This window comes from Embiotoca jacksoni, unplaced genomic scaffold (assembly GCF_022577435.1).
Source record: "Embiotoca jacksoni isolate LCO1_2020_lvr unplaced genomic scaffold, fEmbJac1.0.p SCAF_2, whole genome shotgun sequence".
Taxonomy (NCBI): Eukaryota; Metazoa; Chordata; class Actinopteri; family Embiotocidae; genus Embiotoca; species Embiotoca jacksoni.
The window spans coordinates 10,913,439-10,925,974 of record NW_027185340.1 but is presented as its reverse complement, the minus strand read 5'-3'; the positions used below and the strand labels follow the sequence as shown (position 1 = coordinate 10,925,974).

The following is a 12,536-nucleotide window of genomic DNA, read 5'->3' as shown; positions in this document are numbered from 1 at the left end:
GATTAACATTATGCAGGTGTCAGGGACCCCACGGTCTCAGACCCAAACCTCTCCAGCCGACTGCCGTCTGTTTGCTGTCTTAAACGCACACACACACACACACACGTACACACACATACACACACACACACACACGCACGCACACACACACACACACACACACACACACACACACACATACACATACACATGTACACACACATACTGTTAAAACCCACAGACATACACACGTCTGTGTGCAGAATCAATGAAGAGGCCACTCACTGCCCACCTGGTTCTCTCTCATGGCTGCTTTTTCTTTGTGTCCTTTCAATCAACCCAAGATGAAAAGAAATGGCACTGTAAGTGAATAGTACCTGCAGCTGTGGATTTCAAAGGTTCAGACACACACACACACACACACCACACACACACACACACACACACACACACACACACACACACACACACACACACAGACAGATATATACACAGTGTCAGTTCTCAGTTGCAGGGGTGCAGAAGTGACTTGGGTCCATGTGCGATGACATTAAAGACCAAATTCTGTTTGTTTTGTTGAAAGCATTTTTTTTTTAATCATTGATCCTTGTGTTTGCACCTCAAGTCATAAGTGTTACAGCACAGATTTGTAATTATTCATTTAAATTAATCTAAAGAAATGACTCATGTCAAGAGTACAATTTAAACAGAATAACTGCATGCGATTATAAGATAAACAAACTTCGACCAAACAGAGCAAAAATCAGATACATTCATAGTTTAAATTTGTATTTAATTATTACACGGAAAAAGCTTGGTGAAAAAGTCAGAGCGTGTTTGGACTTAAAATAGTTTCATACAACAAAATTTTAATTTTCAAAGAGGTCAACTCGGGAGAAGTAAACAACATGACTCAGTCTTATCCTCCTCATCCTGTAAACAAAGTTAACTCTGACCAGACAGCTTTGATTCTTTCAGTCATGATCTGTCTTCCTCTGATCAACATAATAAAAAAAATACTGAAAATGAAAGCCAAAAGATTTCCTCAGGGCAGGTTTCAGCTGGTACACTCCATCGGTGGAAGCGTATATTTTTCTGGTGACTCATTGGTATTGCTCAAAGACATGTTAAGTGGAAAATTGGCTCTTATTACCCTGATAAGTGCCGTATATCCCAACACCCTTCCCCCTCCAGTTCGTCGTGGTTTCTTACCCGTTTGTGTCCGACGGTTGTCATACCGAGGAGTTCTTTGGTTCGCTACATCCTTTATGCTCCCACCCAGACCATGCAGCAGATGGTATGATAGCAACAACACTTTCCTAAAGGTGTGATTAGTCATTTTGAAGTAGACTAAAAAGCAGAACCCTCCCAAGCAAAGACCTCATGCTTTTCTGAGATTTATGGAGGGTTTTTTTTGGACTTTTCCTTTTTGTTCTTTCCGTAAGTAAACAAAAGAGACCTTGGTCATGTTTCACAAGAAAGATTATGCAGCACATAAATTAATATTGTCCGGTCTACACCAAGTGGAGTTGTGCGTAGGAGAACGGTGCCTTTGCAAATGAAGGTATTGAACTCCTGCATACTGCCAGAACTAACTTGATCAAAATGATTAAAAGCATTCAACATGAAGTTTATGCCCAACGTATTGCTTTTTAAAAAAAAAAAAAAAAAACTAACCACTGAAGAGTTTATTATCTTCTTTTGCAGAGCCTATGGGGTCATGTTATCCACCTGTCCTCATTACAAGCGTATAGTAATTAGAAAATAGCTTGCAACAGCTGGCAAGGTTGCGTGTGAAAATGGACAAGGAAAACCTAAAACACTGTTGATGGGAGGTAACAGCAAGTTGCATAACCAGTCTAAATATAACTCTTACAACCAACCTGTTTTACAACCAAAATTTCTACATTTTAATCAAAATCTGAATTTAATGTGTTTGTGTTTGCATTCCCCAATTCTGACTAGAATACAAAGAAATATTAAAAAAAAAATAATAATAATTTTGCTTCCCTTTAAGTCCTTTTTTAGGTTCACGTAAGACTTTACATGATTACGGTGTGTGCAGATGTGTGTCAGTGTCAACATGTGGGAATGTGTGTGTTCGCGCATGAGTATGCGGGAACATGGCTACATGCTGTATTACATTGTGCGTCTCTTGTTGTGGCTCACACACAAAGTAAGGTGGAGGACTTAAATTCCCCATTAACTCATTTCAATATGAGAATATTGAGAGTTTTGCATTATTCTATCATGAATTCAAATCATTTTAACAGAGGTCTATGTATGCTTCTAATCATAACTAACATTCGTGATTTCCATTCAGTGAATAATAAGTGCCCGTATTGTGGTGTAATATAGCACAGCGACATACTGTAACATTAACATTGCTAACATTACATCGGTAAGAATACAGCTTATTTCTCCTGTTTGCCCAGTTGACAAAGACATGGAAACCTTTTGGTTCATTGTACTTGTTAACAGATTGGTTGCATAGTTCAAAGCCTCTGGTTTTTCCCAGGCAGAAGCTCGGCGGTTTATTTCACAGCCCGAGACACAGATTGTATTGGTGCTTCACTTTGGTCAGTTTTGTGCAGACAGTTTCTTCACATCTGCAGGGTGCTCTGCAGGGAGGAGGAAAGACTTTGTGTCGTCGACCCAAAAAGACAGGAGGGAGCAAAGGTCTGCAGCCTCTCTGTGGAGTCCCCGCAAGGATGTTGCTTCAGAGTGTAGGAGAGGGCCGGACGGGGACCTCAGGCAAGACAAAATAAGACAGAGGAAGGGGTGGGGGGGTGCAACAATGGCGGCTGTTGATTTGGTTGAAGGGTTTTAACATCTCTTTTTGCAGCTGTTTGGGGGCTCAGGAGGGTCATCTACTGGAAAAACAGGTGTTTATCAGGTGTCTGAGTCCCAGCTGCCTCTCGCATGCTACAAAAGGCAGACACAAAATAATGTTTCTACGGTTACAGCCGCAGTACCGTTTCCAACATTAATGTCACTATAAACGCAACAGTACCTGACGAGAAAGAAATACAAAAATTTCAAATAAATCGATAATATTGCTGACATTGCAATACTGAGTTAAGTTTAGAAAGACCTGAGAGCACGGACATCAATCACCATCGGTCATTCCTCCTGTCCTCTGCTGCAGGTCGAAGGAGGGGGCGCTGTCGTCTCAGCCAGCAGCTAACTTCAAAAGAATCAGCTTAGTTTGTAATTTATATCAAAACTAGTCTGAAGTAAGGAGTCACACATTTCTCAGCTTCTCGTTTAAGAGCGCTCAGACTGTCTCGAAAATGAGACCGTTAAGGTCAGTCCACCTTAAGTGAGCCCGCTCAGGAAAGGCTAACGCATTGTCCCTAACTTTTGGGCTAACCCCCTTCACTGTAATCAGCAGGTGGCAAGATGGATACAGAACTTGGCTTTGGTGTGGAGAAGTTGTTGCATTCATTCACTGTCTGCTCCTCTCTCTCTCTCTCCTTCTCTCTCTCTCTCTCTTTCTCTCTCTCTCTCTCTCTCTCTCTCTCTCTCTCTCTCTCTCTCTTTCCTTCTCACTCTCTCTCTCTCCTGCTTTTGTACTCAGGATAGTTTTTTTTCTGTTCATTTGTTTTCGGTGCTGCATCTAAGTGCTGTAGTTGTCTGGAAGACCCTGCATCCTGCGCTGGTGACAGGACCTTTTGACAACTTAAGTGTCTCTTTTGAAAAAAAAAATCTGATTTCCTTTCTTGTCTTTAATATCATAATATTGTGTAGACCTGAATTTGCCTTCGATTTCTCAAAAGGTTACCGTCCAGCTTTGTGGAGTACTTTCACGCGTTCCATCTCGCGTATACTTTTCTTGAATCGCCCACATCCGAACTCATTTCCAACAAAACAGGGTAGGAGCCGCATATTGCAGAACCTCAATCTGGGTTTCTCCTGCTTCTAAGCAATCACACCGACATCGAGCCGTCCAGAACCTGCCATGTTGAAGACTCAACAGCCCACACACACACCCACACCCACACACACACACACACACACACACACACACACACACACACACACACACACACACACACACACACACACACACACACCCCACGCGCACACAGACACACACTCAGTGTTCTGATTTGTCTGTCTGATAGCGTTGTCAGTGAGACTGCATGTCAGAGTCAGAGAGAAGGAATCTATTACAGGATCGATTTGGCCATGCAATTAGGTGGCAGCGGGAATTTCTCATTTCACTTTTCTCTCTGTAACACTCGTCTCTTGGGAGCTTTGAAGGAGGGACAAAGTGATATACTGTGAAGGCTGGCAGAGAAATGAAGAAGAGGCAGGATTATGGGAAGAGGAGTGTTCAGTTGTGTTCCTTTGACAGATGTGGGAGCTCTTTCTGCTACCTATAGAAGCACATAAAGAAAGTAATGGTAGATGTGTTCATATTTATCCCTGAGTGCATGTTTGTCAACAGAAAAGGACTCCTACTTATTTCCTCTGTAGTTCATCTGTTACTTATCCTCCCATTCAGAGAGCTCATCTTCCTCCTCACTATTTAGGACGTGCCGTCTGATTGGCCACCGTCAAACAGGTTTTCACCAATATTCCGCCTACACTTAGTTCTCATTTTGCATCACTGAAAAATCGATATATGAAGGAAGTTTGCGACCGATCTTCATGGAATGGTCTGCAAATGTCTGTTTGTGCTTAAATGAAGACCTTGCTACATGATCCACTCCTAATGCACATGTTGGCAATCACTAAAGCTTGTTGGTTCCACAGCTATTTTCTAGAGTTTTAATACAAGTTGTGGTTTTTATTCTAACTTTTTGCTCAAAATATATACACTGACAATCCCTGTTACTGTATCCGTACGAGTGCTGATTTCAGAGGCATGATGATTACTGAACATACAAATCTGGGGAATATCAGTCCGTGCTGTGGCAGCCAATGAAAAGTGATCTTTCTCTCTCAGTCTCAGTTAGAAAATGCAAATGCAAGATAGTAGAAAACAGCAAGTCAGTCTGGAGCCACATCAAAACCCTCATCGCATAACAACCATTTTATTCAGTTCATCAAAAAAGTAAAGATACAAACAGATGCAAAAGGGGAAACAAATAGGGAGCAAGATCCTTACAAATATTATTAAATACCTGAAGCTGTCTGAAGGAGGCCTTAGATTTAAATATGCCAGACCTACTAATATGCACTATGCTAATTGCCTAAAATTGGCAATAAGAGCAAATCATTTAAATTTATGTTTACTTTTGAATTATAGTATATTGTTAACTTGCTGATTTTCTCTGCTGAAATATGCCTATCAGATAAATCGGTGTTGGTGTTTAAGTTTTCTGATGTGCGGCAATTTGTAAACTTTTTTGTTTTTTTATGAAACAAAAAGCAGAAAAAAATGCCTGGGGTTATTTAGGAAATGGGTTCGCCACATAGTTTGTCCAGCACGCTTTGACTCCATTATTTACAGCATGCTCAACACTGTGTGCAGTCCATGTGGCAGGTATTCATCACAGCTGAGCACACTGGAGTCAAGCGGTGTCTTCACGGCAATTTACAGTGCAAACTGCTTTGTTAAATGCATTACTGGAAAGTTAATAAACACTGACCCAATCATTTTCCCTTTAATTTGACTGATACTTTACATACAAAAGAAAAACAGCTGGTATAATCATATAAAAAAATAAATAAAAATGTTTCCCCCAAATATCAATATTAGCCTCAAAATTCCAGTATCAGTGGCTAATAATGTTTAATAATCTATGAAAGATCTTTTCAAGCACAGACTAACCTTTGAACAGCCGATTATGGATAAAAACATATCTGCATATTACCACTAAAGCAAAGTGGAAGATTCGTCTGATTTCCTCTTGCCACTACCGTGTCTCACCTAATGGCAGTGAGAGTTTTGCATCAGGACATTGCCTGGCTGGATAGAAGAGGCCAACGGAGAGATTTAATGAAGCTTCCTACGCCGGCTAATTAAAATATTCCTCTCCCCAGCTCTGTCATTAAGCAGTGTTTTACCAGGAAGACGGGAGAGATAGCCTGGGAGTTTTTAATGTAGCAACTCTACTCTAGTACAAGGTGTCAGCATGTGTGTGGTGGATATAGTGTAGACGTACAGTATGTACACTCGATGACCGTGTATGTTTGCAGAACGAAAGGTTTCCCCACATTGTTTTGTTCTGATTTCCCTGGAACTAAGAAGATTAATTCTAAAAACGTAGCTGTCGCCAAAATGCTCCACGAAAGACAAATCAAGTCTTTGCCAGTATTCCATGTTTCCAGGCCCTGTATGGGCCTGTGGATAGGCTAATGGGCTGCTGCATCAGCCTCTGACACAAGGCATTTTTCTAATATGTTTGAACTGCTGGAGGACTCCACTGGGGTTTAATTGCACAGGAAATGAACAGATATGTACTTAATTAAATCCATTTACTGAACCATGTTGTCGTATATTTGCATTTTATTTAGAGGTGGTGCTATCCTGATAAGTATGCTGTGATTTAAAGAAGAGCCTCTCTGGGTTTTTTTTCTCCCTCTCTGTTTTCTTTTTTTATATTGCAGACGGGCTGGCTCAGGGGAGCTTTCTGGCTCACTAAACTCACGAGCTGCGTATTCAACAATTTTTAAATGATTTCAATATGCTTATTTTGATATACTGTACGTCTGCTTGAGGGAGTACCTAGCCCTGGGGCCTTGTGACTGTATTAAACTTTATTATGCAGGCTTGAAGCTGCATCGCAACGCAACTGCATTATGGCAAATACACTAAACTCAAAATGAATAGAAAGAAGTGCCCTGAAGTGCGAAGCTTAAATATCATGGTAATAAAACATGAAAATGGGAAAAGCTCATATTTGGCCCTTGAATCACTTCATTAATGCAGCTCTTCAGCTTCCTCAGTTCAACAACTGTATTGACAAGGCCGATGCTTTAAAGGAAATGTTTATAAAAGCTGCATGGTTATGATGGCTTGACGAAGAATGGCATGGACAGTGTTATAGCCACAGAGGCCCTCTGTCACATCAATACATACTCATGTAGCCCTCTGCTCTCCAGTATGTTTTTCAGTCATTTTACAAAAGTACTCATCTATAGTAATGTGAGCAATTCCGATGTTTTGTTTGTTTGTTTGTTTGTTTATTTATGTGTTCTGTTTTCGATATTATTGTTGCCTCATCTTTCAAGCCTACATTTTTATATGCTGTAGAGGTCAGGGACTATTTTTTCCGACGCAGTCAAGGGCTTACGGGAAGACTTTAAAAAGTAATTCCACATTCAAGGAGAAGTGAGTGAAATATTTAGTATACATGTGTACCTTGTATAAAGCCAGGTTGGCTTTTCTTTTGTGAAGTAATATAATCTTATTTAAAGTTAACAAAAACCCAACGGCATGTGTTCATCCAGAGCAGTGCTTTATATTTACTGTAACGTGTGCATCAGTTATGCTTTGGTTTGAACAAGACTGTGTGGTCCAAGGCATGGCGCACAGTGCGACCCACAACTTTGGCTTCCGCACACTCCGCTCGCGTGTTCAGTGTGTCTGGTTGAGTTCAGTGAGCCTCCATTGTGTTTCAGAGGACACTTAACACTGAATATTTTGAGAAACAAACTTTTTGGAAGCTTTTTTTTCTAATAATTTTGGACATGGCTCGTGTGCCCTGCGGCAATTATTGCTTCGAAGTAATGTCTTTACCCAAAATGGAACATCAAAGAACTCTGAATGCTTCCATAACACTGTTTGATGTAACAGCGGTTTTACATTAGTATTGGGTTCACATCACTGTGTTTCTTATTTTAGAGATTTTTTTTTTTTTTTTTTTTTTTGTAACACACGTTTGTAAACCTCTATGCTATTAGAAACGAGCACCACAGTAACACACCATCTGTAGTCAGATTGCACATTTAAAGAGCGGCGTGTCGGATATCGTGGCTGAGCTTCCCCCTGCCTTTGAATACCACTCTTCCAAACAAGTGAGAAAATCGACAGTGGTAGGAGATCCCTCTTCCTTTGTAGGTACGAAGGGCACAGTCTGAGGTAATGAAAACACAGTCATTATTAATTTCAGTTACTTATACACTAATCAAAACACAATTGTCTATGTTATATTCCATGTGTAACAATGGATCCCCCTAAATCCTACACACTGGTGCTTTAATGCTTAATCTGAAGAGAAAACAAGTAAATCTACCTAAATTAAATCCACAAGGTTTTCACATGACAGGAATATCTGTATGACAGACTATGATAGGAAAGGCCCCTTGTGGAGGATCCATTTATCCGCTGGAAGCCACATTGCTCGGACCAACAGCGTCCAGCGGCGGCAGTGACAGCTTTAATTTGGTAGCTGGCGGCCAACATGATTAGCGAACTGCAGGGGGCTTTTACAAAGTGGACCAACCGCCTTTGCCACACACAGTGTGGGAGGGGAGGAGCTCAGGACAAGCAACGAGAAGGTTGTCAAGGCGTATACCCCGAGGTATAGAAGATCACATTCGGAGCTGCTCTTAACAAGTATTATTTTTTTATCATTTAAGGAAATTAAGTGAGGAAAGGTTTTCTGTTTGTTTGAAGGCCTATTAACAGCACCTACAGCTCTATTTACACATGCATTACGCACAAACGTAGTGATTTTATTTGACAAGATGTACGACACGACAAGTAAAATATGCACAACATTTTTACATATTACACTTTGAAAGATGTTTTACATTCACTCTCGCACATCATTCATACCTTTATTTCATATGCAAGCGAGGCTCAGCCACTGCTTCGTTTTCCAGTTGGCAGGGAGTTGATGTGTTCAGATATGATTTATTGATTATGTTGAGCACATTAGTTTACCCACTGAGTTCAGTTAAAAAGCAATAACGCATTTTACACCCTCTGTTCCATGTGAATGCAATAACACTAAACTAATTACGCAAACTGGGGACAGCAGTGTGATTTGTAAAAGCCCGCGCTGTGTGCTGATTCTGAGCCAGCCTCAGTGAGATGCTGAGAATATTGGAACTAATACAGCAAGATGTGATTAATTCATACAAACCTTCTCTCTTTCCATTCAATGGTTTATATGGAAATGGAGCCACAGGGCAGAGACGGTGTTTACATGCTACAGCAAGCCAGGTAATGGCTATTATCTTGGTTAGAATCCACTTTCCAGTGTCCCTCTTATGTTCTGTTGTTGGCAGTGAAACTCTTCTCAAAGTCTTTTAATGATCAAAAATGAGTTGTTCAACATAATCATTTGGAGCATCACCAACACCAACATTAACAAAACAGGTTTTGGTGTTTGGGTACATCAGATTCAATGCACAATCATTTCTACATGTCCTCAACAATTCATTCAAACATTCACTTATCTTAGTGGAGGAAGAAAAGAGAAGAGATGTCCTTCTCTTTAGTATCCTTGACATATCAGATTACAGTTTATTGCAGCACTTGATATTTAGATATCTATTAAATGAGTAACTTAGTAATGAGTAAAAGCTAACTTTGGTTCTACTGACAAATTCTTAGAAACGTGACTGTTTGAGTCTTTTGTCTCAAACAGTGGATGTTTCAATTGTGCTTCTTGAAGACAAGCAAGTTTGAGGTCAATCATGTGGTACTAAGACACTTTCCTTAACAAATACAGACCTGCAGAATTTTGTAACCTGTAAATCAAATTTTTGTAACGGTCTTCTCAGAAGTCTGAAGGGACGTTGCAGCCCAGGTTTTGGCACCTCTGGTGGTTTCGGACCAGAGGAGCTTGTTCACAGATGGAGGAAGTGCCCCCTTTTTTGTGTCTGCACTGCAATGATAGTACTTGGACTTCCAATTTGGGGAATATATTTAGCTTGTTCTTTAGGATAGGTACTTTGCCAACACAAGAGGAACTCTAGTTACTTAAGAGTACTGTAATTGATTTTTCCAAGAATAAGTATTTCATCTTTTAACTGATCTGCATTTTTTTGTGCTTGTGGTCTACTCCAATGGATGTAAATTAATCTTCTGACATCTATAGCACATCAAAATGAATGCTGAAAAGCATCGTCTCACCAAGGTTATGTGGAACTTTATTTTCTTAATGAAATTTACTTGGAAAAACCTCAAACCAGAGCAATTGCGGTATTTTAACTAAATCCTCCCTGCATGCAGGTATACTCCAAATATTGTTTGTTTCTGTGCATACACAAGGATATAAATGGGTACACACATATTTATAACCGGGTAAATTTTGTCAGCGTAGCATTTTTGCCACCGCCGTGTCTCATATTAGGCCAATCAGTATTAATTTTCTCTCATCATATGCTGTTATCGCTCTATAATGATACAAAAAGACATATTCAACTCAAATGAAAAGAATAGCGCAGGATTTGAGGAAATATAGCATCCATCAGCTTTTTCCTTTCGCGCCCATCAGTGGTAATTGATATTTGAGGCCTCGTTTTTTTGTGCCCCGGCCTCCTTTTCTTGAAATGAGCTTCTGGTGCGCAGAGAAAACAGCTGAGGCGGTGGAAATGGAATTGGTTGTGTGTCGGTGCATGAGAGAGTGGGATTATCCCGGCGTAATGTCAGCCTTATTAAACACTATTACACTCTATAGATCAGGAATTTGAAATCTGAGGAATCTGAAAAGGATATACTGCCTGTTCATCTGTGTGTGGAAGTGTGCGTACAGATGTGTGTGCAATTGGGATCAGATGGCCACAAATGAGAGCTGCATTTATTTAGTATATCACTGCATATGTTTACTCTATATTGGAAACAAGCGAATTGATCCACAGAACACACAGAGACTGTGTGATCATACTGGGCTACATTACGGTTTCAGTTAGATTTTTGTAATTTATGTATGGCAATGATTTCACACGACCTAAACAAGCGTTGGTGTAAAAGCTGTTCTAGCCGTATATCGAGGTGTTGTGTGCCAGCACTACATGCCACCACACTGCGCCAGATCAAAGAAGCTATAGGGAGGCTTCTTCTGCTTTTTTTGAGAGTTTGAGATAGAGGCCAGCTGCTTTTCTGCCTGTGGTGGATACAGAAACAGGGCTGGATATTTATCAAAATAGGAGAAATGGCAACTCTTTTAAATGTAGTTTAATTAAAGTAACAGGAAGCTGGATTTAAAAACATATCTCTCCTATAGCTTTTGTATTTATAGGATCACATGGGATCACAGTGCTAAGCGTGTCGAGTTTTAGAAAACATCTAAATACTAAATTTCAGCTGTTATTTTTAGGATTTTGTTCACAGAAGTCCAGTCCAAAATCATATAGGTGTTTTCATTAGAAATCCATGATACAATAAAGCCTCGTCTCATAGGGTGTAATAGTATCACACAAACATGGCACACGGTATAAAGGAGACAGAGGAATTTAGATTAACAACCGCTATAGAGTATGAGCACAGATGGATCATCAACATAATGAATAGCAATAGACATTAGTGTGAATATTATGTCGCACACAAGTTGCCTTTTTCTTCATCACATGAAATAGTTTTTGAAAGCTTATTGTCAAATTTCTGCCTCCATCCACCAAATGCTTCGCAGAAGCTGACAAGTCTCCTCATGGCAACATGAACTGGATCATTAACACCTGACTGACGAAGCAACTCGGAACAATTGGGTGACATTTCTAGTTGATTACATGGCAACACACATAATTAACACCTAGTAAGCTAAAGTCATCATTCTGAGCTCCCCGTCATTTTTACTCGTTTGGTTCATACAAAAGTAGTTGCTGGCGTCAATATTTAAAAACCTATTCTAATCTAACCCTGCTCACCAAATAAAGAGACTAATTGCTGTGTGCCATCTCGTGAAGTTTAGCAGGGGGACACGAGGGGGGAAAGAAGTTTTCTTTATCTCAGCCAAAGTATCTTAACACAACCATTAACACTCCCATTCTCAGACGCCTCGCCATGCTGCATGTGATTCAGGTGAAAATTTAGTTCATATGCCGCTGGAGAAACAGAATGAGGCGATGCCAGCGGAACGGCTAAAGTTTGTGTTATATTATAATGGAAGCAGCTGAGCCGGGAAACAAGTTCAACTCGCAACATTTGGCTCAGGAGGCTTCGAGAAGAAGCTGTTGCTAGTTTTCTGGTGTCGTTTTGTTGAACCTTTTCAAACAGAAAACACACACTGACAAAGACATGCACAACACAATCCTGTGTGTACCGACATACCATCTTCCATAAATGCTGAAAACATACTGCACAGATACATCAGTATACAAAGTTACATACTTCAGTTTGGCAATAGAAAATACATTTTAAAATCAATGCCACGTTTCCCAGATCAGGTTTTTCCATTAATACGATGAAAATATTTCCTCAATGAACACACCTGCCAGTGTATAATTTTAATACTCAATATTTCTTCTCAATTTTGACCAGAGACTGATCAAGACTGTTTTTTTAGGGAGCGATGCTGATACCAACATTGGGGAATAAAATAATTCCCTTTTTGATATATTGGCCAATATATTTTTTATATATGTATAAATGTACAGTACAAATAAACACACATTTATTCTGACACTTTTGACAACGATATGTGATGGAAGCA

General features: G+C 40.0%; 1 protein-coding gene across 3 annotated transcripts in view; it reads left to right on the top strand.

Moving 5' to 3' along the window:
- Positions 1-12,536, top strand: part of LOC138201224 (ephrin type-A receptor 6-like) — a 163,925-nt gene that overhangs the window by 60,923 nt on the left and 90,466 nt on the right. The gene's annotated exons all lie outside the window — the stretch shown is intronic.